The 23,718-nt window shown below is 40.7% G+C and overlaps 1 long non-coding RNA gene across 1 annotated transcript; it reads right to left on the bottom strand.

Moving 5' to 3' along the window:
- Nucleotides 1-3,569: 3,569 nt before the first annotated feature.
- LOC116784003 lies at nucleotides 3,570-23,092 on the bottom strand. Its single transcript, XR_004355925.1, has 3 exons — nucleotides 23,083-23,092; nucleotides 21,740-21,742; nucleotides 3,570-4,057 (listed from the first exon to the last, which is right to left on the bottom strand). It is a non-coding gene; the product is annotated as an uncharacterized LOC116784003 (long non-coding RNA).
- Between the last annotated feature and the right edge of the window lie 626 nt (nucleotides 23,093-23,718).

Raw genomic sequence — 23,718 nt, 5'->3', positions numbered from 1 at the left:
AACATATTGCTATTGGGGTATGCTAAAAACCTCCCAGTATTTGATACTGCTCTACAGATCCGTGTGGAGTCTTTGGCCAAACTCAGAAGTGTTGTTTAGCTAGGTTTTATTTAAGAGCAGAGTTAGGAATGGCTGTGCCAGACCAAGACCAATAATCCATCTCCCCCTGTATCCTGTCTCTGACAGTGATCAAGAGCAGGCTTGTTGGAAAGAGTATAGGAACAAGACTGTCACATAGTAATACTTCTCTGTGGTATTTTCCTAGTCTCCAAAAATTAGTGTTTGATGGTCTTCTGAGCCAGTGTTGTCATCTTTATATCATATGGCTCTCAATGGATTTTTCTTCCTTGCATTTTTCTGGTCAAATTTTGAACTCATCTTAATTTTTTGCTTCTGCAGTGCCCTGTTCCAAAAGACTGCTGCCACTAGCCATTTGATACCTCCTGAGTCTTAGGGGATTTCTTCATTAAAAGTTTACTTATGCAACTACCTTCCGATCACAAGTGTTGCAAAATCAGCGTGTACTTTTCCTGTGGATATCTCTCTATTACAGATTCCTCTTTGCAAAATACAGCCTTGTTCTCACAACATGTAAAGATGCCACTTATGAATCACTGAGATGCTGTGCCAAGCCTGTAGTAAAACCCATTGGGAGAATGAACAGCTGAACAGCATGCTGTACATGAATCTGAGGCCCAGATAGTGAACAATGAGGAGAAAACAAATTATCAGTGGGATGCTCATTAAATGAACACCATCCTTTAGTGTACTGGACAAGCATAGACAAGCTTATTATCCATTTCTGTATTAGAAACAGTGCCAAATTCAGGTGACTCACATTTAACTTTGCAGTCTTAAAGGGTTGTTTTAGTGCACCATGTGCATGTCCCATCTCAGAGGCAACTCCTTCTCTTAAAGTGGGACAGCTGCTTGTTACCAATGGGTATTGTATTTTTTGTTTTTAAGTTCTAAAACACACAAGAGATTCAGTTTTGAAAACAGCTGAGTTGGTTTTTCTGAGGATTTCATTTCACAACCTACCCATTTCACTATGGATAAACCAGTGCAAATATTATTTCTGTAAATGAAAAAGAGCAGTGATAACCACTGTGACCTGTAGAGATCACAGGGTTAACTGGAGTGTTTATCAGGCTCATCTTGGTACTGAAAACCACCTGCTCTTCAGTCACACTGAGTTGTTCATAGCTCGCAGTTGCCATATGAAACTAAATTGTGTTTTAAACAGGGAAACATGATTGTAAGAGGTCCCAAGATGGTAAATACAAAAGGGATGGATTTAGAATAATCTCTGAAGGCAATATCCACTGATATTTATAATATATATATTTTTAACTATTGAGAAAAGGGTCAAATATTGATGCCAGCTGTCCAGCTATCTTAGCAAAGAACTGGGAGTGAGCAGATTCAGGACAGATCTGAATAGATTTCTGAAGTAAACTCTTGTACTTTCAGCTGTTTTACTTCTGGTTTAGAGATGACACAAGCTTCCTGGTGATGTTTGAAAGATTGCCTTTTTCCTTCCCCAAACTTGCTTTCCTGTGGGTAAAGCAAGGTATTACTGTTCCACAGGTGTTTGCCAGGACCTGGCAAAAGAATAGTAGTGGAAGTTAATACTAATGAAGGTGGAATCTAAATGCATAGGCAGACGAAAATTCAAAAGTCCTGTGTCTTATATTCTATGGCAACTAACTGGAGCAATATTCCATCATGGTCTGGTGTGACCACACTGAAAAACTGATGTGAAATAAATACTTTTGAATTTCAAATTAATAAACAAGGCAGTATAAGGATAAAAAGTAAATGAGTGAAGCAAATTCAAGTAAATATAAACTGTGATAAAATTAAATTGTTTCAAGTTTTCTGGATGTAAAACAATCTTTGAACATACTTCTCAGCACAGGCATAAGAGGATGTGCCAGCCATATGTCTAGAATGGCAGAACTAAAGAATAGGAGATACTACAGCCAAAGTAATTACAGTGGTTACTGTTAGGCCACAACCTGGAGCTGAAAATGTGGTATATCTAATTTCTTAGTGGCAAAAGCTAACCTTCTCTGCAACAAGGGAACACATTGAGGAAAACCTGATATGAGCCAAAGCAAAGTCTCACAACTTTGTTTTTTTAGCTGTTAATACAAGTAGCCATTGCTCCATAACCTCTTTCTTGCAGGAGATGCAATCTTCTGCACATGCTGAGGGAGGCAGAAGCGAAGTGCAGCATAAGTAGCAAGGTCCCATATCCATGCTGTGGCATTACATCTACATGGCGTTCCAAATCTGTGCTGTATATCCAGATGCTCTGTATGATTATACTGATGCTTATGGTTTTTTTTTGATTTTTAGCTTTTTGTAGATTGTAGAAAAATTAGCTATAGTTGTCACACTTCAGCACAGTAGTTTACACATTCACCCAACCCTATTACCCCACTTCGTATCTAACTTTCTAAGTTCCTTTAGCTTGTTTAGACTTCCCTCAAGGTAGGCCTTCGTTCAGTTTAAACGCATTTGCACCCTGGCTTGAACAATAAGATAGCACGACAGACAAAGCATCCTTCAAAACCCAGAACTTTGGAGGAGCTCCAAGGATTGGATGTGCTGTGACAAAGAGGAAGATGAGGAAGAGGGGCTCCCTGAGTCCCCTGCCTCAATTTCCAGAGGAGTGTGCCTGTAGGAGGATGTGGGGGGGCGAATAAATCTAGGATTGAATGGGATAATACCTTAAATTACCTTAACACAGGGGGTTCTGCCCGTAGAACCCCCTGGACACGCACGCCTGTCTCTTGGACCCCCGTGGTGGAAGGCCTTCTATTAAAACTGCTCTCTTATCTCTATAATAATTGCCTGGATTTTCTGGCTCCCTCATGATTCTTTCAGGTGACAATACAGAAGGCAAGGGAGGATGCATAGAGCCAAAAGGAGAAATCCCTGGCAGTTTATGACTTTGGGGGCTCAGTGGGAAAGGAAATCTGCTGGGTGGTTGCTTTGTGGTCCATAGCCTTTGCTTCTGCTCACCTCTTTGTTCTCCTACCCCGAGATAGTAGAATGTAAACTGAATGTACAGCCCTTGGGTACAGAAACTGAATGTACAATCCTCTCCAGGCGGGGGCACATAGGGTTTTGGGGCTACCCTTCTGAAATGCCTAATTCTGAGAGGCAGTCCTAGTTATGAGACACTTGAATTTTGGCAGCAAAACACGCAGAATGTTGCCTCCTGTCATTGTTTGAGATAGCCCAAAAATCCAATTCCCTAGCTCCATTCCCCCTCCTCCCACATCTCAACCCAATGTGAGATGGACTTTTCCAGACAAAACACAACCAGACTCAGAATGGGGGAAAGGAAATATATTACAATGACTGTACAAATAAATATTATAACACATTATACACATGATCACAACTATCTCTACCATGACATGTAATATTTACAATGGATCAGATCTCTTCTCCCCTCCAAATAAAAGTCCAGGAGGGAAAGAAGGACAGATCCCTTCCAGTTTCAAAGCAGGAGTCTCTTCTGCAGCAGCAGTCATCTGTGTTCTCCACATGCAGCAGCTGATAGCTGGATTCTGCCAGCACTCACGAGGGAGGTATCCAAGCTCCCTCGGCCCCGTCGCCACCAAGCGAGGGGTCTTCCTCCGTGGGCTACGTCACCCCAGACAAGGTCGTTCCACCACAGTCATATCACGAGACACAGGGGGTCTTCGTGACGGTCTGGTATCTCCAGGAGATTCAAGCTCCTTGCAGGGCCTCTGTGCCCTGCTTCAAGATGGCTGCCACCTTGGCAGCAGTGCAAGGGGGGGAAGAACCAAGGTCGCCCCCCTCTGCATTCCTCTCCGTCCCAGTCCAGCTTCCCAGGACGCTCTGAGCTTCTCAGCTCCTCTCTGTCTGGTGCTGCATGTCCAAAACTGCTCTCCACAATAGGAGTCCATGTCCCTCTTCTCCAAGAGGGGTCTTAAGGGAGTTTGGGGAGTCTGGAATCAGTTCTTACCCTCAGAACTCTGTAACTCTGCTGCTGACTCTCTTTTCCTCAGCTCTCCTTCCAGGAGTTCTTTCTCTGGTGCTGCATGTCTCTGTTGCTCTGTCTTATCTCTTCTGGCTCTCTGCCACCGTTTCTCTAGTCAGTGCCGGCTGCTGCTTTCTCCAGCTGCTGCCCATGATGGAGAAAACATCTCCCAGCATAACTACAGGCACCTAGCCCAGCTTTATGCTGTTCCAGGTCCCTGCAGCTCCCCCAGCCTGGGGCTGGGAGGCCTCAGAGGCCCCGAGGGGCTCAGAGCCCCTTCCTCGTGGCTCTACAACATGGCTACTTCTTCTAACAACCAAAACTACAACTCTTCTCTTCCGGTGAGCTTGTGGGATGTTGACATTTTTGCAGGAGTGCCCATTGGGCAGAATTTCAAAACTTCCAGGGGTTTCCACCCCTTGGGGTCTACCACTTTTCTTAGCCTCTGGGGGGAAAACAAGATCCAAACCACTACACTTCCCTTGGCTGTTTCCACTGCTCTGCTTTAATGGCAGCAGTCTGTTGGGATTTAGTTTTGGCAGTAGGTTAGTACTAGGAGGGGCATTCATAGTCACAAAGTCTACATGGTGCACTGTGGGAGTCACTGGCAATGTGGTCACAGACCTTACTGAGAGGGTAATCACACAGGGGACTAATTCACAACAGAGACTTGTGGTAGTTACCAAAAGTTTCATCTGCTCTTCCATCATCACAATAATCCCATTTTACCACATGCTGTGCAGATGACTATTTGGTATCTAGCAGTTCTTTTCACTAATTTTTGGCTACTCATTTATATTTAATGTTAGATCCCCGAGAAAATAACAAGAAATGAGAAGCAAGTTCTAGAGGTGCTTTACCACTATATTATCTGGTATTACAGGCCATCTGGGTATATGTGATTAACATTTAGGTGTAAACAGCTTGAAAATAATTTAACATTTTCCCATCTTTCATTTGTTTCTCCTCCTCTCCCTTCCCAATATACCGAGCACTTCAAAGAGTGATGTAGTTAAAAATGAAACCATATTTACCTGCTTTAAAACGCCTGTGTCACTTCTTAACATCAAGAGAGAAGCTGATGTACGATAAAATTTTTTATTTCAACATTCCTTTTAATCACATAGGGACAAGAAAGGAAGAAATGTTAGCTTATTTGTTTCCAGGAAACATTAAAAATTCTCTACCCTACCCTGCAGTGTATTTTGTTTTGTTTTATTTTGTTAATAGTCTGTGTTCTGATTGCTGCTTGGTAAAGAATAAAAGAGGATTCTTTAGTCATGGGAATGCAGAGATGTTTATTTCCACTTTGGGAATATAACATACTTTAAAAAAAATTCATCTGTTTTCGGAGTTAGTTGCTGAAGCACCTGGTGTCCCACGCTCCACCCAAGATTATAAAAATATTTGAAACTGCAGGAAGGCAATACAGCTGTGCAAGCTTATATGGGGTCTTGTTGGTTTAATCAAGTTCAGAAAAAACAGCCATACCAATAAATGCATAGTTGCTTGAAAGAGAGAGGAGCCATTTGCTAAAATACAGTTTCCCCCTTAATTATCTGATGTTTAGTTACACATTATAGTCTCCCACTATTTCTCTGGTGCTGTGGCATAACCAAATTCTGTTCTTTGTTGAAATCATGTGTCAGATGATTGTTTTTTAAGGGTAAAAATGACACAGTGAGGAGAAATTCAGCTCTTGCTGTTGACATTTGTGGCAGTGCAACCTGCTTAAAAAGAAAAAAACAAAGCCAAAACAAGCCAAATTAAATTTTCTGCCTTTGTGTGGGATCCTCCTTGGCAACAAATATACTCTCCTGTATGAAGGAGATCTTCATGCCTTGATTTCCTAGGCAGTTGTACAGTTGCAGGAGAGAGCCCTGGCTGAAGGATGCCATATATATGGGGCAAAGAGCAATGAATGTTTCATTGGATGGAATTCAATTCCCGGAAGGGCGGATGTGTCACACCTCCTGTTGGTCTAGCTGGGGGAAGACTCCAGCAGTCATCCTGAAAACAGGAACAGTGACACTGCATTAAATGAGGGAGGTGCTAGAGTGATGTTTAACATTCAGGAATAAATGAGGATATGGAAAATGATATCATGTGTAAAAATGTGTCTACCTTTGATAGACTATGTTGAAATCCAAAAGAAAAGCTATTTCTTAGAAATGAAATTTTTCTGCAAAATTTCATTGTATGGAAGAAATAGGGAATTTTCAGCTTTCCCCAAATTCAAGAATCCCAAACTATTTGGAAGAAAAGACACAAATCTATATAGGAAGCTTCTTGCAATTTCCTTCATTACATACTATATGTGGCAACTTTCCAACAGTTAAGTGTAACAACCATAAATCATTATGTGATCAGTTAAATGAACATATGTTGGTACAGGGGTGTGTTTACCACTTCAGGGTAGTACATCTCCACTAAGGGCACAAAATGTGGAACAAAGATCATCATTTCATTCACTGGTCTTTAGTGTCTTGCACTGGAAAATCAGTTATCATTTGAATACAATAAAATATTGATGGGAAATTGTTTTCATGTATTTGCTCTGCATCCTGTTTGAAGTGTTCCTGGCTAAACTCAATAGCAGTGCTTTCATGTGGTAATTCTGTATTTGCATATTGTCAGGGGAGGATTCTGAAACTTGAGAAATCTTCTAAGTGAGGTTTTAATATAAAAAGCAGTGACAGAAATTCTGGAAACAGAATATACCAGTGACTGAAAAAAAAATTGCATTGCTTAGCAAACTGAGTGGAAAGATGGAGTATAGCCACCCTTTTGTTACATATTTTTGCTTACTAGAGATGCAATTATACCAGAGATGTACTGAATCAAACCTCATTTGACTGGGTGATCAATGAGGCTGGTGCTTCAGAGAGAGAGTTCACCGTAACTTCTATGCTGGAAAGCATATGGGGTGGGTGAATATGAATTACTCTGCAGACTTAGGCATGGTTAAGGCAAGTGTTGAGGATGTTACTGACACATACTCTAAAAGCTGTGTAGTGTCACTCCAACTCTTTACATGCTTCTTCTCTCTCTATCTCCAGTGATTAAATGAAAAGAAAGCTAAACTGATTTGTAACTATTTCACATTCAAGTACTCAAAAGCATCCTTGCTAAAGGTGTTTTCCTCAGCTTCCTTGACTATCAAAAGCTGCTGCAAAGTTTGGTATAATCATTGCCTGTGACTCAGAAGCACCTCATCATAGAACCTGTGCCTGAAAACATGGGTGCTCAAATCCATGTGTGAAACTGTACTTTTCAGGACTGGGTCTGCACACTTTCCTAAGTAGGCATGAGTCTGAATGGATTGGGACAGTGTTTTAGGGAATCAGCTGATGACCAGTTATATGGATAACTCTAGCTGGGTGGGGGAATCTCACTCACAGAGCTCAGCACAATGCCAGTCCACACCTACTGAGCCCTTCAGAGCATCACCACAATAGAAATCACTGCATGACATCCCACGCCATTGAAATGCGTGATGAAGGTTTATTAAGCATGTGATTACTCCAGGGCTTTGTGTTGCACTTGTTACTCAGGAATCTGGGTTTTTCAGAGTTAGTAACCGTGCTTTTGTAACAATCTGGCTAGATGAACCATGTCTTCTGTAAATGGGAAACAGCTACAAAGGTTGAGATGGAAATGTCTGATTTTGAGTGGACAGTCAGAGGTGCATAGTACCAATGTCTTCACATCATGGAGTTAAGCACTTTCTTCCGTTCTACTTCGACCCAGCTGAGAGAACCAATGAAAATATAGAGAAATCTGCTTCTCAGATGAAGTACCTGGACCAAATCCAGAGCAGCTCAGAAGTGCAGTTTTATTACTCACTGTGCAATCTTCAGATGTTTTAGCTGCAAAGGTAAACATGGTTTCTATTGATCATGCACAAACTGTACTTTTGAAGGGTCTGTAACTTGCCTGAATTTATTCAGCTTTTCACTGAGCAGGAAAAACAATTACTGACAGACAAGCTGCACTGTCAGCTATGAAGTATGTGTTTTAAAGTTCACAATTTTGAAGAAAAGTTGCAAGAATTTACCAGAACTGAGGTTGTTTCTCTTCTCGGTCCAGTAAAGACTGGGAGGGATAAATCCTAAAGCCATACCATCCAGCATGCAAAATTTGAAACTCAAGTGGTGATTGTTTGGGAAAGCCATAAAGTGAAATGTAGGCTGCAGAACATGAAGCTGTAGGCTGGTAGCATTCTGGACTTCCAGCCTGCTGACATAATTTTGTTACACACTTCTACTAAGTGTGTAACTACTATTTTCTTGTATTTGCTGTATTTGCTACACTTAGATGCTTTTATGGCAGGAATGTATTTATCTCTGTATATTTTTCCATGAAAAAATGATCTATCTGCATATACATGCAATGCAGACAGATGGAATATAATCTAGTCTTTGTCATATCAACAAACTATGCTCTTTTTTTTCCCTTTACATTTAACCTAATGTTAGGTTCATGTTATGAATGCCACCATCTGCACAGCAGTATGCCTCAGCAAAGCCCACTGTTCCTAAAAGCTATTAACTGAAAAACTCCTCCTAATCTGAAACAAAACCATCCTACTCACCCCTTTTCTCAAGTACTCAAGGAAACAAAGAAAGCAAGTGTCATGAGGCATTTTTTGTTATTTTACATAAATATAGTTGTGAATTCTAAAGCTGTAACTTCTTTATATCCACCCCATTAATTAATAAAATTTCTTAAACATAAGTTGGTCATCCATGTAAATATTTTCTTAATAAGTTTCAAGGTGGGCTTATGAGCATGTCTGGCAAGCAGTCCTTTCACATATAGTGCCTCGAGTTTCAGCTTGGACTCACTGGCCGATCTTGTAGTTCAGAAAAGCTCTTAAAAATCCTTGCTGGAAAACTAAATAAATGATCCTTTATTGCATCTCTTCTTTGTGTGGCTGCAGGGAGTTTAACAAGGACCTCTGCTGTTCGTTTAATTTATTACATCTCCTTACACTTCACATTCCTCTAAGTTCTTTTTTTTTTTTTTTAATGAGTTCTTGTTTTGTTGGTCTTTCCTAACATTTTTTCATGCCCCTTGTGTGCTTACATGCACCAACTCAATGTCACATAAAAAAATTGCAAATCCTCCAATAACAGGTGGTGCAGCTAATAAACCTGTAACTTTACCCTTGTTGAACTATGTCAAATCACTGTAACATCTGGCATGTTTTAATTTCTATGCTTTGGAGGGTTGAATTTTTGTTTAAAAACTCACAGATATGGATCTGTCAAGAATTTCTGTGCACTGTAGCTTCTTTAAGCTCCTTAAACTGCTTCTGTAAGTGTGAAGACATTCAATCGACAGCTGCCAAACATTTATAGATTTTTTATTTGTTTCATTTGTGTTATTTCTTTTGTCTTTTTTTTGTTGTTGTTTTGCTTTGTTTTATTTTTTTTAATTTTCTCTTTTGTTTTCCTATATGGTGAGTAGCCCAACCAAATGAATAATGCTTTCCCTGCTTAACTGATCTTTCTGTCTATGCTACTGAATCTGTACCTAGAGATTCTACTTGAGAGAGAAGATGGGCAGTTTTGGACAAGGGGAACATGCAAGCAGTGATGGTTATGTTAAAAATACAGTTTTTAAATCTCTCCTGCTCTGTCATGTGAGATGTGCCTACTCTTAATATTTTTATTAACTCCGAATTTATGCCCTTTTCTACTTAATGGTGTTCTTATTACAACTGGATTTCAGTAGTTCTTTCCCACCTTTTGTACTAGGCTGGACACACAGGTCAGAATTAACCCTCCAGAGGTTATGCTTATATCCTCCTTAGTCTCAAACTCCTGCCCTCTCACCTGCTCTCTTACCATCACAGCTGCTTCCCTGTTTTTAAACAACAGTCTTGTTGAGAAAGATTTGCTGGAGTGTGTCAAAGGGTTAATACATTCCTCTCTCTCACTGCAATTTAATGAGTCATCTGTGTCTTTGATATTAGCTCATCTGAGACTACCCCAAATGATATATGGTCTGTTTAGGCACTTTAGGAAAACCATACCATTAGCAATACTTCCACAGCACTCCCTCAGCTGTGTGAAAAACCAATTTGAAAGACAGGTTAACACATTTTATTGGTTTCACAAAAAGGATGAATTAGGGAGAAACAAAGCAGAAATGATGCTCAGCTGAGGCCTCACTGTCACCACCTCTTCTCCTTGGTTCAAGGTTATGGGGCTGCACACCAGCTCACATTTAAAGTCTGAAATGTATCCCTCTCTTTTGGATAGATAGATAGATACAACAGTATTAATATGAAAATAAATCACTTTACCTCTGGACTTGGTGGAAACCCTTTGCTAGAAATGAGTATGATTCTTAACAGGTTTATAATGTAGTAAAGCAATAGGTCCAACAACATACTGGAAAGAGCCATCAAAGCAGTTGATAGTCTGTGCAGACTGGAAGACCTGCTGAAAATAAGCCGCTGTGTAGCTATGTGAAAGAAACCACCCAGTGACTGCAGCTTGAGGGCTATCTGGCAGCTGGAGTGGTGTTCAGCTTCTTGGAAACATCCCTTCTGGGCAGAATGAGGGAAGGTTTTCATCATATGATTTTCATCATATGTGTGATTTACTATTTGCAGTGTAACTCACAGCAAAGCAGAGCTTTACTGAGGGGAGAGGGGCATGACTACGGTTACCTCTGCCTGGGGATTCCCAGGGAGAGGGTTATGTGTTGTGGCATATGTACAGGCAACATGAAACTGAGAGAGGGCCAGAGCTACAGGTCATGCAACACAAGTGCATCAACACCTTCTTCATGGCAGCGAGTGCACAGCACCATCCAGAAGACTCAGTGCTTCATGGCCTCTAATACATATACCACAAAACACCTGATAGTTCTGGATGACCAACTGCCCAGTCTAAGCTGTATATGCCTGGAACTGCGAACTGTTGAGGAAATCCCAGGCCCAGGTATGCCATCCTCTCTGACCTTGCTGAAGGAAATTTGGACATGTGATAATCTCAATGGAGGTGAGGCATGTGCTTCTCCCACTACAGAGCAAAGGCTCTGTCTGCATTGCCCTGTGTGCTGGATTAGCACAAACCCTGAAGGAAGAACACTGTGGTCTACAAATACAGTTGCTTACTAAAATACCTATAAATAGGTACCATCAATTAACAGCATATTTAATCTATTTTATACAGTGCAATGAAACAGTGCCTTTTTCTTGGCTGTCATGTTTATTGTCAGATGTGCCAATATGCTTTAGGAATGGTAGTGAACCTGGCGAGGGTCATTTATGAGGCTGAACTCCTGCTGCTGTCCTACACACGTGTCCTGGCTGTACGAAGGACCAAGAAATAAGACTCTTGTGAAAAGGGAGGCAAAAGGAATAAAACAATTCACTGTTTATAACTGGAATTTGAATTTAGAAATAGAATCCCTTTCACCATGCTGAAGTGTTAGCACTCCACAGTAAATAGTCATGTAGCTCCTAGAGAGAACCAGTTACAACAGCACAAAATAATTGCCTTTCCACCTTTGCCTTTCCACGAAGTGGAAGCCTTTGAGGTGGTTATCTGACTTTAAGATTTTAAGGCTTTAAAAATAAGCTACCATGACATAATTCCTAGAGAAAATGGCATAATTTTGATCTAATGCATTTAATTTGCTTCTCTGCTTTGATGGGCACCCTGGCATGGTGCACACTTCTGTGTCACTGGTACTACTGAGCTCAGAAGAATGCCCTCTGTTTTGGCAGCTGCACATTTAATGTTCAGCCTCTCCCTTACATACAGGTTGTTTATTGTAAGGGAGGGGAGGGTCATTCTTTCTGTTGTGTGGTTATGTGAGGTTCATGTACGATCAAATGGTACAACAGCTCTGTTGCCTTTTGTCAGAGGAAGCCAAATGTTACCAAGCCAATATGACTTACAACCCATGAGTTCTGCATCAGCATCATTTTAAGTTCACTGATTAGTTCATATTATGGTTTAATCTTTTGGTGTGTGCTCACATACACATAAACACTAGTGGAATTACAGTGTGGCTCTGACTCTGCAATACTCTCTTCACCCAATTTTCAGTGGTACCAGTGTATTACAAATCAAGTGCAGCATTACCTGAATCAGCTGGATGACTATACCAGTTTATACTTATAGTCTTTCATGAAGCTTGTATAATACTCTTGCTTTTGGGACATAAAAGACTATTTGGTGCAATATTTGAGAAGGAGGTGAAAGCTGCATAGAAGCAATTATTTTACAAACAAATGATGTTTTGGTTTATGCCTTGGTAAATCCATTTTATTGTTTAATTTTCTAATCTCCAAGTAAATGATACCTTGAGTGCTTGCTAAATTAAGTCATTCTTTGTTTGCATAAATGAATGAGATTCCTATCTAATTAGTTCTATCTTATTTGAACACTCTGTCAAAAGGAAGAGAAAATTACACAGTGAATATACTTTCCCCTGTTTATTGAGCTTCAATGTATTTTTATATTTTTTCAAATTGTGTCGATTCCAGAGGGTAGCCAGTCTTGTTTTGAAGATAAGAAAGGATGGAGAGTCTTTCTTAAAAACAATTTGTATCTAACTTCCAATTGTTAATTCTCACCATTCCTTCCTTTCTGTTGGTTCATAGGTCCATTCAGCATGTGATTTGTCGTCATGAAAATGCCTGCTGTGGCTAAGCCAACTCAGTCTTCTGGGGCCATTTTGTTAGCTCCATAGATTCAACATCTTAGGTTTCCTACAAGGGATATTTTTTTAGTTCTTAGGTTATTCTATTAGTTTTTAATTTTTAGCCTTCTCCTTTTTTTTCCATTCTTTGTAAAATATGGATACCAGCTTTATGCGCAGTATTTTTGCACATGCCGTATGCAAATGTAAAATCACTTACTACATTATTCACTGCTCTCTTTCCACAAAGGGATCATAAGAATCACATCCATCCCTTTTGCCAGCTTCATACTACGAATTCAGAGTTTGGTCTTGAAAAAAAATTTTATTAGCTTGATGATTCTCTCCCTATTGCCTCAAAAATCTTGTTTATATTTTCCTGTATTTATCTTTGCATGACACTTAAGTCAGTCATTCTACAGTTATTTTTTTTTTCCTTCCTCCATTCTAAGAGATGGGCGCTATAATGCATCTTTTGCATTTTTCTGGTACTTCTCTTTTTCTCCATGAATTTTGAAAAGTGTAAAGATTAGTTCATTCAGGTCCCTAAGTTTGCTAGAGATGGTGAGAGTGGAACTAGATGTTTCTGTAGTGTAAGTAAGTAATGTCTCACTTGTCTTCCTTCTAGCCTGAGCCCTTACTACTTTATCATTGATGTTAATTGTGTCAGCCGCCTGAGTCCAGTTTACTTTCTTAACGAAGATAGAAGCAGAAAGACTGAAGAAAATAAAAAATGGTACTAAATGAATTGTCCTTCCAAAAGCCATCTGCTTTTGCTACCAGCTTTCTTTTTCATCTTGTGGAGGACCAGGTTTGTTCTGATTTATCATATGTAATCCACTGTAGCCCTTCCTTTCTCTGCCTCAAATATTTTCCAAATGTTTTATTTTTACAGTATTGTTTGCTCCATATTAGGCCATCTTTTCCTCATAGTGAGGAGCCTCTCAAAGGATTTTCATTTCTGGGTGAAATTCCTTTATTCTCTTTTAGCAATGTAGAGCTTTTTTCAGAATTACGGTTTATGGACATTCTTCTCAGGTGAACTGCCCACAACAGTGCTTTAGGAGTGCAGTCAAACGTCACTTATGTGGTGAAAAATGGTCTCATATGATTTTAATCTGATATTCAGTCTGTCTTCTTTATTTGCCTCTGATGAAATGCCCTGAAACTTCCACAATCAAATTACTTCCTCACTAATGAAAATTCCTAATGACCTTTTACAAATGTCTCAATATTACAGCACCTAATTTTTCCTACAAGTCTTACACAAATTCAGAAATTTAATTGTTGCCCTTCAGAAAGATCTGAGAGTCTTAATAAAATTTGTTAGAAAGCGACCTGTTATTTAAAGTCAGCCTTGCTGACTCAGTACATCTCTCAGTGCTGCAGCTATCAGCAAATCTAGACAATGTCAGTGTTCACCTAGCATGCAAGTGACTAGGTGGCAATGAGAGCTGGGATAAACTTCTGAGGTATCCCTGTGCAAGATAACTTGGCTGGAATCTTACAAAATAGGATGAATGAGAACAATAGCAACTTGATATAAACTGAGATCAGATTTCCTATGAATTATGTTGCAGGAGGTCTGACTTGCCTCCCCTGATTTAATGTGGGACTGATCTCAGATCAGCTCTAAGTCTCAGTACTCAGACTGAAGCTCTGCAACCCTCAATGTGATTCTCCAGAATCATGACTAGTGTTACAAGTACAAACCTCCCAAGTCTCATCAATAAAACTTCTAATACAACTTTTAAAGCAATCTTAAACTCTTTTATTGCTTGAGTTTTCCTTCTGGATTCAAATGATATGTCACATGGATTTTATTCTTTAAATTACTGGAGCACAGCTTTGCATGTTCCCTTGGTGTGCTATCACAGAAGTCTTTGATCTTTTAAGAAAATCCTCCTTTATCTGTGGGATAAAAGAACCCACCTAAGATGCTGCAGGAGTTTGAGTTCCTTCTCTGCCCGATTTGGAACAGGATTTATTACTTCACATGAGACCTTTCTTAAGAAGGATTTGACTGCATATCCCAAGGTGACCCACTGCACTGTCTTCAGCTGAGGATGTTCCATCTTTGCAAAATGTTCATTGCTGAATCAAATGTAAGCCAAGAATCTGATAAACATATTGCCCACTGGACTGTAAGTTTCCATGTTTGTGGCCCAGACTGTGTTCAATAAACAAGACTGAGAAGCACTATGAACAACTGGTAGGTAACGAGCAGATAATAACCTGATAGTGTGTAAAGAATACTATAAGGAAACAGACTTTTTATTTAAAATCCTTATTGCAAAAGAGTATGTGTAGTTTTACCTGTGCTCAGTGGAAATAATAGTCAACAGCACCTGTTGTGCATTGTGGGTATATCTGAAATGACTGGTCATACTCTGAAAATGCCTTGCAGATTGAATCCTGGGAAAGAGAAGAGGGGTCACGAACACTGAAAACCCTTCTGGAGCTGTTGTGGCTTAAGCCCAGGTAGATTTAAGCTCCATGCAGCTGCGTACCTCCTCCCACCCCTTCAGGTGAGAGAGACAGAAGGCAGAGATTACGGGTTCAGGTGAGAACGATTTATTGGAAATAGCAATGAGATAAGAAAACAAACAGTAACAGCAATACTAATATCAACAGTGTATAAAAGAGGGTGACTACATGCAAAGTGCTCACTGAGTCTAACCTGATGCAACCACAGCCGATGCAGCCACAGCTGGTGCCACCCTACCACCTTGTTCGCCACTTGCTCCCCCAGAAAAGGAGCAAAATGGCCATGGACACTCCACGTGGAACCTTTGTCTTCCATCTGAAGCCATACTCCCTTCTTCCTGGAAGTGAGAATCCCTTACTTCCTCCCCACAGAGATGACTCGGATGATATAGAGTAACAACTTGGACGTGCCCACAGGGCTCCAGGCTCTGCTCCCTCTTGGCCACTGCGAAAAATTAAACCTGTCCTTGGCCGAAACTAGGACAAGAGCTCCCAGTATAAAACACAGTGGCATCAGCTAGAGTCAAGCATATATGCTCCATGAACAAAACTTAAGGGAAGGTGTTGAGTAAGGAATGTTTTGAGAAGGCAGTTTCAGTATCTTGGTAGTTATGCAGTACCTAAGTGTAGCTATGGATATGGACAACTAAAACATCATTAGGATTTTAATCTGACTTGTGGATCCTGCCTAGGATCAGGAGAAATAATGTTCGTAGTTTGCAGAAAGCACAAGAGTATAGATCTCCAAACATGGCAAATGCTCTTTTGTTTCTACCAGTTCTGAAATGCCTGTTAGAAAGTTTGTTCTGTTCTTTTTCACAGAGCTCAGAATACATTTAGCAAGGATTTATTCCCCTTAAAAAGTGTCTGCAGGGACTTAGCCTGTTTTGCCCAGGAAAAAATAAAGATAAATAAATTAATAAAAATAAATTTTACAAAATTGTGTTGATTCATTAGCTTCAGCAGGGTGCCAGATCGAACATCTACATAGAAACAGCCTTCTGTGGCTCTGACCTGGATTGCAAATTGTCTGTAACTTAATAGTGAGTGAAGCTTAGTGGGAGCAATTGCTTCAAATATTTTCTGCCATTAGCTTAAGGGAGAGGAAATGAGAGGAATCCAGAAGTTTTCATTTCCAAGTGAATCAAGTCATACAGCACAGCACAAGACCTTTTTAAATTGCAATATAGCATCATATTAAATAGAACCCATCCTTTGGCTTTCTATCAGTTTACATTTTTTCTTAGATGTAGTAGTAGCAAATGTCAGAGCTTTTTCATCCTCTCCTGTAATTCAAAATTAATATGTGACTGCCTGTAGGTCTATACCTCTCAGCTGATCCATTGCTGCAAACCCTGAGCTGCTCGCCTTCTCAGAACTACTAGCAGTGAACTTAAATGAAGACACTGTGTGAAGTGACTTTTACTGAAATGTTTTACTGCTGTTAATGAAATAAGAGAATAGTAATTAATGAGAAATGATGCCTGAAAATGAGTGGCAAGCACTGGCAGATACTGTTGGGCTAGGTAGTCATATGGGCCATTAGCACAGTATGTGGATAGACCTGGGTACCGGGGAGGGATGTGGGCTGTACTTCTACAGTGTTGTCAGCATAAGAGAGGGCTGGGCTGCCTGAGCAGGGATAGGGGCTATCAGGACCCCTTAGTATCCCTGAGTTTGGGTTGGACATCTAGGGTAGTGGGGCCTTGAGGTCTGATCTTGCCTGTCTGGGGGAAGAGAAGGGGCAGGTGGTTCCTGCTGAGCTGGTGGCGGGGCTGGAGGCCTGGGGAAGGGAAGGGGCCTTGCTGGGGACAGCATTAACCATTAGCTGAGGAATGGCTTGTGATTTTAATGGCTGATTCCCAAGTACTGGTTGTTTCTTACTCTTGGAAGTGAGGATGTGAGCATTTAGATTAAAAAAGCAGGGGATTGTGACAGTGGAGATGAGAGATTGATATGCTGCTGCAAGGGCATTGAGGCATGAGGCCATGTGTGCCTGAAAGAGAGCTCCTTGTATGCAGCCTGAGTCCACCAGTGCTACCATCTCTCATCTCTCTGAGGGCTGGCAGATTTGGGGGCTGGCAGGGAAGCTGCGCTGAGATGTGCTGTCAAAGCTGTCTTCAAGGGTCTTACCAGAATGGGCCTCTGAACTGGACCCTGTGGGGAGCAGGCACAACGACATGAGCTCTGGAAATATAAGATTTTGATGATTCCTGCAACTTAAAGGACTGCCTATTGGGTTTGTTGTGAGTGGGCCTTTGTTTTGAAGGTGAGAGGCGAGGAGGATGCTTTTGATAGCCAGGAGTGGTATGGTTAGACATGATCCCACTTCTGACACTATTTTGTCAAGCTTGGATTCCATCTGGCAGTGAGAGAACCAGGGGAAGGTGTTTGTGATGTGCAAAATGCTGTCTGCATGTCAGACAGTGGTGTTCTGGCTGAGGTGTTTCAAGGGTTGCTGGGATCCTCCACCACCAGTTTACAAGGGAATGAATGCAAGTTTTCAGGTGTATGGAGTGTGATTGCTCTTGTTGAACTGCAGCAAGTCATCTCAAGACAAGTATACAAACTGTTACAGATGAGTTCCTCTCTAGAGGCACCTAGGTATTTTTCAGGGTATGAGTCTTATTGATCATCTCTGGCACTGATGTTGGTATTCTGTGTGTTCAGAGGGAGGGAACTGCCTCCCACCAGCAGCAGCCTGTGGAAATGACCTATTGAGTCTGTCTACATCCTACTGCTGTAGCTGTATCAAATGTATGTATGGCCAGTCTTCGCGAACGAAGATTTGGGAAGGGTCTTTACCCTTTGAGCCTGCGCAGTGGATTTTTTAGGTGAGACACAGTGTGCGCTGAGCTGAGCCCACCCTTTAATCCTGAGGTTCATCTGCCGGGGCCGAGCAAGCTTGGACAGTGGCAGTGAGGTCCTCAGGACGTAGGTTTGTTTAGAGTGACCTTCTCTTAGATGGATGGCCTTACAGGGCTAACGAGCTCCATCTACCCGGGGGACTTTTTCTCTGACCGGGAAGCGAACCCGGGCCGCGGCGGTGAAAGCGCCGCATCTTAACCACTAGACCACCAGAGGGCCCCCAGCTGTATCAAATATTCTGGTGAAATATATCAATCTCTTTTATGAGATTTTTCTCCTCTGTTGATTCCAAGTCTATAGTTAATCAGGCACAGCAGCAAAGTTACCTCTAGTAACTTAAAAAGCTATGTGGAGGTTGTTGCATTTTCCCTAGCCTGCTACTCCACTATATAGACAAAGATAAAGACAGGATCACTGAGTTGTGTGGCACTTGCTCCAAGAGAAAACAAGAGTGACAATTCACAAAAGACTCATCAGTGACTCTGACAAAACCAATCTAAAAACACGAGGAGCACTTAATATATTTCCAAAATTCAAAAGTTGCCTAAAGCTGTACTTACATCTAAGTCTCCATTTTGCTCTCATGGAAGCTGTGAAACATCAAAAGACCAAAGAGAGGCACTGATTTATTTACTTTTTTAAATTTATTTTTTTAAAATAAAATTTTTGTAGGTTTGTTTTTTATAATTAATCTTCTGGGTCACTTTCTGATCCTTCTAGTTTGTCATTACACATACTTGTGACAATCATGGGAGCTTTGCACTGATTACAATAAGTAGGATCAATTAGATTAGGCTTTTTTAGGTATAAATTTACAAAAACTTAGATGGATCAGAGCCTAGTTGAAAAATCTCACCTAATCTTTTAATTAAGAGTTTTAACTTAGTTATCTAATATTATATCTGTCTTTTGAAGCAACTAAGATTGCTCATGGGGACTTTTTTTTCCCCAGGCTGTTGAGGCCACCAAAAGTAAAGTAGCAGCATGAATGGAACAGCCATGAGAATAGGCCATGCTTCTGTTTTTTAAAACTTATTTTTGAAAGCTTTTCTGTTTTCTTGGTCTGTTTCTGGGTCTTGAGGTTTTCTGAAAGTGTAAAGTCTCAGGCAGCCTGAAGAGATTGTAATGTAAGGTTAAGGAAAAATGGCTGTCATGCTTTCTAATATCTGCTTAATGATGTAATGCAATGCAGATTAGTGCCTCTCCTCCAGCTGGCAAACTCTGGTGGAACTCATTCACACACTCACATGTACATACACGTACTCATGCTTTTCCCCTTTTTGTGGCCTTGTAAAAACACCCCAAACATAACCTCACAGAACTAGCAGATTCTGGTCTACTCTGCTGAAACATGATTAATGAGGTATAAACAGATAGTTTTTTTATTGAAGGGCTACTGGCAGATTAAAGTCTGATTAAAGTTGATAGTTGTTTATGTATGAAAGGAGGCAAGTACTTGATTCCTGGTGGGCAGCAGTCATTATGAAAGGCTGTTTGCTTTTGATGGAGGTGAAGGATTGGCAGAAGGATTCCTGGAAGAGTGTAAATTTTTCTCTGAGATGGAGCAGCCAAATACTTCCTATGCAGTATGTCCCAGTTTTTATATATTAACAGGTATATAAATACATTGAGAGTAAGGAGGGATAGAGACCTCTCCTGGAAGCACTTAATAAATCCTGCATCAGGTGATAAACTCACTGATATCAAAGGGCTCATCTGCTCCTTAGAGATAAGCTCTTATGTAATTTGATACTTATCAAAGACCCATGAGTTTGGAAAATTTATTTAGGAAATTTTCTAAGCAAAGGCCATGACAAGTCATTTGTGAAAACAGCATGATATATTTCATAGATGTCAAAGCACTAGAGCGGTCTTCCTTGCAGTATCTTAGAATGTTTGAATTTCTTGCTGAAGCACAAGAAACTAGGGAAAAGAAGTAATGGAAGCTCAGACATATGCAAAATATTTTTAAGCTGAGAAGATATGGCCACTGGGGAACCTTTATTCTGTGTCTCACAGTGCTTCATCAACTCTTACAATCTGCAGTGCTCCAGCCTAAAATCTATCCCTGTGTGCCATGACAGCAGTGGTTTCAGCAGTTGCAGTAGGATTTCATGGTGTGCATCCTGCCTGGCAGCTGCAGTGGATGTGGTCCAGCTTCATTCAAGAAAAGTCTTGTTGGCAGCTACCCCCAGCTTTCCTCGGAAGCTGAGTTTGAGATGGTCCTTGCCTGATCTGTGTCAAAATTGTGTCTGTACCTGATCTTGCACCTTATTGATCCAGACTCACAGGCTGATGCCTAGACTTGAGCAAGAGTGATGTCTGTCCAGCTGTGCCCTTTATCTGTGGCTTGCCTTTATTTTCTTCCATTGCAGACCAAGCTGCATCAAATAACTGTTTCCCACTGGTGAAGAGCATGCACAAGGAAAATCAGTTGCAAGTTATTACCCTTACTCTTTGAAACCACTCTCTGAAAACAGGATCAGCCTCTTTTTGTGTATCTTGTGGTCACATTTTATTTTCCTTTCTAGAAACTACCTTATATCATTCTGCTCTTATTGCTCATGATAAACATAAACATATGCTAGCTAATAATAATCAACAACCATAATTCCAACAATGTTATAGTTTTGAAAGTCTATTTGCAACCGTCAAATGGATTTTTTTAATGCATACTTTGATATTTTCCTTTAATTTTCTCTGACAGTGTCTCCATAATTTCACTTTCTCTGCAGCAAACATCACAGTAATTACAGTGCAGAGAGACATGAACAGTGCTGAAAAATAGGTTATTCAGGGTTTGTTTTATTAGTTCAACATAACCAGATGAGTTTAGGTAAGTTAGAAGCAACATTTTTACCTCAGAGAGGTAAAGAGCCAGGTTGCTGTGTACATGCTGAGGATATTTGAAATGAGGCCAGTGACAAAACTGTGAGCTGTAGTTCTTGCCTGTTGTCACAGTGCAGCACCACAACCCCATGCAGCAGCATACCCTGGCTTCGTAAGATGCAGGAGAGCAGCTGGCCCTGCTATGTGAGGAGAGGACCCACATTGCTGAGAAACACCCTGTGGGGTATCATTCCTCACTAATGAGCTTAAGTAGACAAAGGTGGAGTGCAGAGGCAACACCAGGAGAGATTTTGTAGACAGCCCTGGCATCAGTGTGACTACAAATGGAGGTTTCCTTCCTCAGAAATGAAATCACTGGACAGCTGAAGAAGGATGCTGATGATCCAAAGGGAAACACGTATTTTGCTTTGCACTTTATTTTGAATGTATAGCAAGGTCTGGATGTGGTTTTGCTTGTGGGTGTACGGAGGGTTGGTTTTCTTTTGTTAAGCGAAATATGTGTTTCTCATTTTCTCTGTCACTAATTTACACTGTCTTAAAAACTTAATCTATATCCTTCAGGTTTAGTTAAAACCTAGTTGAGAGCTTGGCTTTTGCAAGAGGCTGTGTTTATTGAGACATGAATTTCCACCCTCCTTAAAGGCTGTTATACAGGTTGTAAATAGGCTTGTTGGCTCACCACCCGTAGGCATTGAATTCAACAGTTAGAGCAGGAGCTTGTTGGCTTTCTTAGATCTTTCTAAACTGGATCTAGAAAAATACACATCTCCATCCCATTTGGAGTAAATTGCCCTTTGATGTTGCCTTTCTCTTTCCGTTCACATAAACCGAGTCTGTGGTGACTCTCTTCAGCAAGAGAGATGAACTTAGGCACAAACAAGGGAGTGTCAGGATGGTATTTGATGTTGACTTGTTGCAGCCATGAGGGGTCCTTATACAGAGGAATTTGCCTTTTTCATGACTGCTCCCTAGGTTGTGTGTGTTTTTTTTTTTTTTTGTTTTGTTTTTTTTGTTTTTTTTATGTAGCCAACTTCTGCTATAGTATTTTGTGTGCTTATTAGAATTCCAGATGGTTTTTTTAACATACACAATACATTAAACCACTGAAATGCAATCTCTGTGGAATCCCTTTGGATTCCCTATAAATGTTTAGCTTCCACTCAAGCTTTCTAGCTATCTTGTTGTTTCTGTCCTATAATAAGATCCTTTAATATAGCTCCCAGAGCTGTAGTATAGAACCTTACACCTTATAAAAAGGAAATTTGCAATGGATGGAAGGAAATGATATCAGAAATATCCTTGCAAACAGCTTGTCAATGAGTTAGAGATAGTGTTAATGCTGGCATTATGCCAGCACTGGCCAACCACTGCTTTTGGATATTTTTCTAAAGTTAATTTAATTTTTTACATATGTTCTCCCAAAGAAATATTTTTGCAATGCTCTTAAAAAACCAAAAAAATCAATGCCAGCCATAGAGTCCTTTGATGAAACTTTTAAAAACAAGGAATGCAGCACACACACAATAGAATTAAATACTCTGACTACAAGAAACATATATTTTTAAAGATAAAGATTGTAATCAGCAGTAAATAAGACAAAATAGGGCTTTTACTGTGGGGAAAAGAAAAAGTGAAGGGAATTAAGAATCCAATGTGGTGAATTCTTTGCAGTGTCAAGTCCTACAGATCAAGGCAAGAAGTTTCATTACCTCTGAGTTTGGTTACTACCTGAGGTAGAAATAAGAGAGCATTTGATGTGCACTGCAGTCAGCACTTTCAATAAAACCCCCATTGGGGGGTGTCTGCAGCTAGTGTTTGCATAGATTTCACTCTGTGCAATTTGGTACAAATCTCTACTGCAAATATTGCTGCATTACAGGGGAGTTGTTCTTGCCACCAGAGATATTTTTTAGCAATCAAAATCCAAGCAGACCCCTACCTTGCAAAATCAAGCAAAACCAAACATCCTTAACCCCAAAACTCAAAGAAGTTGAGCCATTCCTCCCAACATCATAGAATCAGAATCATAGAATGGTTTAGGTTGGAAGGGACATTAAAGAGGATCTAGTTCCAATCCCCCTGCCCTGAGATGGGACACCTTCCACTAAATCAGGTTGCTAAAAACCCCATCCAACCTGGTCTTGAACACTACCAGGGTTGGGGCATCCACAGGTTCTCTGGGCAACCCCTTTCCAGTGCCTCATTACCCTCGGAGTAAAGAATTTCTTCTGTATACCTAACCAAAACTTCCCCTATTTCAGTTTGAATCTCTTACTCCTTGTCCTATCACTATAGTTCCTGATAAAGTGTCCCTCTATGGCTCTCTTGTAGGCCCCCTTAAGTTACTGGAAGGCTGCTATGAGGTCTCCATGCAACCTTCTCTTCTCCAGGCTGAATATCCCTAACTTTCTCAGCCTGTCTTCATAGGGGAGGTGCTCTAGTCCTACAGGATTTTCCAGCTGCTTGGACTACCTGCTTGTTCACACCTCATTCAATAAAGTGTTGAAAATCCTCAAAGATGACAATGTCACAGTGGCCCTGAGCACCTGTTCTAATGCTTAACCACTGTCACTGCGAAACCTTTCCCTTACTGCAGCTTGCGCTCATTGCTTTTGCTGGGCAGCTCTAAGTTATCTGACTCCATCTTCTCTACAGCTCCATTTAAGATGTAGAAAGGCTACAGTTAGATCACCTGACAGCTCCCTTCTCTCCAGGCTCAAGTAGACTTAGTTCCCTCAGCCTCTGCTTAACCATAAGGGGCAGTTTGCCTCTTCCTGAACTGAAACAACAAAACCCAACTCAGCAAAAAACCCCAACCAAAC

Source organism: Chiroxiphia lanceolata, chromosome 3 (assembly GCF_009829145.1).
Source record: "Chiroxiphia lanceolata isolate bChiLan1 chromosome 3, bChiLan1.pri, whole genome shotgun sequence".
NCBI classification, from domain to species: Eukaryota; Metazoa; Chordata; class Aves; order Passeriformes; family Pipridae; genus Chiroxiphia; species Chiroxiphia lanceolata.
This window is presented reverse-complemented; position numbering and strand designations above follow the sequence as displayed.